The sequence below is a fragment of the Uranotaenia lowii genome, chromosome 1 (genome assembly GCF_029784155.1).
Source record: "Uranotaenia lowii strain MFRU-FL chromosome 1, ASM2978415v1, whole genome shotgun sequence".
NCBI classification, from domain to species: Eukaryota; Metazoa; Arthropoda; class Insecta; order Diptera; family Culicidae; genus Uranotaenia; species Uranotaenia lowii.
The window spans coordinates 65953338-65957688 of NC_073691.1; the positions used below are offsets into that span (position 1 = coordinate 65953338).

General features: G+C 33.3%; 1 long non-coding RNA gene across 1 annotated transcript; it reads right to left on the reverse strand.

The window, feature by feature from the left end:
- Positions 1–3719: 3719 nt before the first annotated feature.
- Positions 3720–4098, reverse strand: LOC129752010 (uncharacterized). The gene is made up of 2 exons (XR_008738840.1): positions 3970–4098; positions 3720–3841 (listed from the first exon to the last, which is right to left on the reverse strand). It is a non-coding gene; the product is annotated as an uncharacterized LOC129752010 (long non-coding RNA).
- Positions 4099–4351: the final 253 nt, after the last annotated feature.

Consider the following 4351-nt stretch of genomic DNA (forward strand, 5'->3'; position numbering starts at 1 on the left):
GCCTGGATTCGACCAGACCGAACTGAACGCCAATTTGAAAAAAAATGAGTTATCTATTGCAGCGGATGCGAAACATGATAAACTACCTGTCCAATGAAAATCAGAACATTTTTCCTATTTTTTCTGATTTTATTAGAAAATTTCAATGTTGTAGACAGTGAAAATGGCAAAAATGCGTTGCGCCAAAGTGAACTGAGAGCCACCTTAGAGGTAAAGACAAAATGTCTGTTTTGGTCAAGAAAACTAATTTTGTGCGAAATAATCTTATGTGTGTTGGTTTTATCGATTCAAAACAGTTCTTCGGCTCGTCTCGAACTAATATCTGATAAATTGAATGATAAAGAACGTTCCCGTGGCTAAAAACTTTTATTTCGGATTTCAAGCATTTGTAAAAATTTCGCTCCGCCAGACTGAACCGAATCCCTTGAGTATTGTTTTCCAATTTACCCAAGAGGATGTTAGAATTTTTAACATTTAACGATAAAAGATACTTTATTTTATTGCTCACTGTCGTTCAGAACGCAACCGGTAAGTAACAATCAAAGATATTTCGGACTTCAAAAGTGCGAAATTTGTATGGCTCGGTTCACTCTGGCTCAACGAAAAAAAACATTTTCCAAGCATCAGCCATACTCGTTGGGTGCTGCTCGTAAAGCGCCTATTAGTAGGCTCCTACGTTTAGAACAAATTGCCTAGTCAAATGATAGCGCATGGTAATTTTTCAAACATTTTGGTTCGACCAGAGTGAACTGGGTGCAAACATATTGCTATAAAAATTCAGTTTACGGCTTATTGTGTAATCAGAAATCGGCCAGTATATGCTCGACGGCTTTATAAGAGTCTAAATGTGATAGTAAAATGATTAAATGAGATATCTAATGAAATGGTATCAATTGGTAGGGCTGTGAACTTTGAACTCGATTTTCTCGAAATCAAGTTTATGGCGTTCAGTTCGGTCTGGTCGAATCGCGACCATATTAGAGTGAAATTGTTGAGCGTTCAAACAAGTGTTCTACCGTATAAATGTTGTCCAGTTTATAGAAAAAACATTCCACATTCCTAAGATTTTTCCAAGAACTTGAAGCTAACTTTCAGATAAAGGAAAGCTTCAGGAAACCTCCATAACTGACTTAACTTTGGATTCTCGTGCATTCATTTCGAATGGAAAATAAAAGAACGGAAACTGAAACGGAGTGTAAAAGCGGAATTTAAATCGAAAATTTAAAATCTGAATTTTTAATTAAAAAATTCTGAAATCTTCTACTGCGAAACACGATAGAAACCATTTTATTAAAAAAATCTTCAGATTCCTGATTACAAACTTCCGATATAAGATTTCAGATGCAGAAATCAGATTCAGATTTCAGATTCAGATTTCAGATTCAGATTTCAGATTCAGATTTCAGATTCAGATTTCAGATTCAAATTTCAGATTCAGATTTCAGATTCAGATTTCAGATTTCAGATTCAGATTTCAGATTCAGATTTCAGATTCAGATTTCAGATTCAGATTTCAGATTCAGATTCAGATTTCAGATTCAAATTTCAGATTCAGATTTCAGATTCAGATTTCAGATTCAGATTTCAGATTCAGATTTCAGATTCAGATTTCAGATTCAGATTTCAGATTCAGATTTCAGATTCAGATTTCAGATTCAGATTTCAGATTCAGATTTCAGATTCAGATTTCAGATTCAGATTTCAGATTCAGATTTCAGATTCAGATTTCAGATTCAGATTTCAGATTCAGATTTCAGATTCAGATTTCAGATTCAGATTTCAGATTCAGATTTCAGATTCAGATTTCAGATTCAGATTTCAGATTCAGATTTCAGATTCAGATTTCAGATTCAGATTTCAGATTCAGATTTCAGATTCAGATTTCAGATTCAGATTTCAGATTCAGATTTCAGATTCGGATTTCAGATTCAGATTCAGATTTCAGATTCAGATTTCAGATTCAGATTTCAGATTCAGATTTCAGATTCAGATTTCAGATTCAGATTTCAGATTCAAATTTCAGATTCAGATTTCAGATTCAGATTTCAGATTCAGATTTCAGATTCAGATTTCAGATTCAGATTTCAGATTCAGATTTCAGATTCAGATTTCAGATTCAGATTTCAGATTCAGATTTCAGATTCAGATTTCAGATTCAGATTTCAGATTCAGATTTCAGATTCAGATTTCAGATTCAGATTTCAGATTCAGATTTCAGATTCAGATTTCAGATTCAGATTTCAGATTCAGATTTCAGATTCAGATTTCAGATTTCAGATTCAGATTTCAGATTTAAGATTCAGATTTCAAATTCAGGTTTCGCGTTTAAATAAGAAAAAATAAATAAAAAAAAAGGAAATTCTACCCGCTTATTTTCACCATCTTTCATGTCTTCTAACTCTCTTTCCGTTCTTTCTAAAGGTGGCATCACTTTTCACCGATGAGGCCGATAACAGATATGTAGAATATTTTAGTGCAAGTTTCAATAACTCAAGAGCTATTTTTCTGAAGAAAATATTCTGATCCTGAGTGGAACAAAAATATGATCTTGAGTGGAACAATTTTGTAACGACAACATGTTCCATTACTATCAACCCTATTCTTCATTTAACTGTGTAAACTAAAATTAAGTTTTTCCTTTAAAAAAAATATGTTTTTAACTGACAGAATCTCAACCTTTCAAAGTTGAAATATTAATAATAATTTTACAAAACATCCGAAGTTTCTATGTCACAAAAAGTTTGCATCAAACAGAAATTAATTCATTCTTCAGTCCACTCAAAGTTTTGAAGAGGTCAATTTAGTTAGATGGGATCAGCTTCTTTTTGCTTCGATGAATTTACGGCCTTCCACATCTTGGGAAGTTGGCTTTCCAAGTCAAAAAACAATTCTGTTTCCATGTTCACCTCTCCGGTTTAATTTTAGTTTCATATTTAAAGTGGTCTGTGGATAAACAAACTTATTATGCTGCATATATCCAGGGGTAAAACTGGGTGCGTGTTTCGATGAGGTTAATAAATATCCGTTGCATATATTTTGAGAAAAGTAAATTGTTCCACCCAAGATCAATTTTCGGCTAGTTTCACTATTATTCAAAAAAAAAAAATCAACAGCAGCCTTAAAACTCTGCGCTTTCCAATCGAATTCGTCTTTTCCACCGGAGCATCAGAAACAAACAGTCGTAACAGCCGCTTTGAAAATCTACGCTTTCTGTGCTTATTCTACCAACAGAGCCATCGACGAAATTTTATGATTCTTACTCATCTCAATTCGGAATTCTACAACACGGTATGTGACGTTGATTTGAATCCTTTCTAAAAAAATCTAAGCATGTTTCTATTAGGAAAAGTGAGGAGACTTGGGGTGACTTGATTTATCAGCTTTATCTTGTTACCGGAGTTTCTCACAAAGATCAAATGTTCTTGAAAATTACACCAAAGGAGTAAAACACCTATGCTGTTCGTCCACATTTTTTTTATCTTTGGTTTGTTTAGATTCGATTGGTCAAAAAATATAACTAAATGTGACTTAAAGACCTTGTTTTCCTTATTTTCAAATGTTTCCAGTATAAAATATTAAAATGTGTACAGTGAACAATTCCAATTTATGGCAAAAAGTCTTTAACTATAATCGCATTCAAAAATTATTTATCAGATTTATCAACGACGAACGTATTAAATTTTCCTTGGGGAGTCTAATTTCGGAAACAGAAACAAGACTTTGTTTGATGCTTTTATTTATTCAACGATCACTTTCCAATTGGAACACCATTAGCTTGAAGCACGGCAACGACCTTTGCTACTTTAGCGCCAGCTTGAACAGCTTTTTTACCAAGATTGCCCTGTAAATTTAGGAACGAAATTAATAAAATATCAAAAATTGGTTTAAGGATGGATTAATTACACCTTGAAAAAGCATTTAGAGTTTATTGCTTTTTTGTAGTATTCTTCAGAATTGAATTGAACTTACCAGTTTCCTTGCAAAACCCTTCAGTCCCCCTGCTTCAGATTGGCCGAGCAGAGCAAAGACAGCAATCAGGACGATTAGAAATACTTTGGATAGATTCATTTTTGTATTGAGCTGCTTCCTTCTGTAGAATGATGAATCTTGTGTCGGGCTAATCGCCTTTTGTACAATTTGAGATTCACTACTACCAGTAATTAACTTCTCTACAACTGACAATTTGATTCCATTAAATTGAACACGAATTTATTATTGACTCCACATCTTACGTCAATATCATTTTCGCGTGCTGAAAAATAAATATGTACATATATGTAAGACAAAAACAAAACAGAAACCAATATAGAATCAGCTGCTCCGCAGTATTTGGAAAAAAAAACTTCTTGAG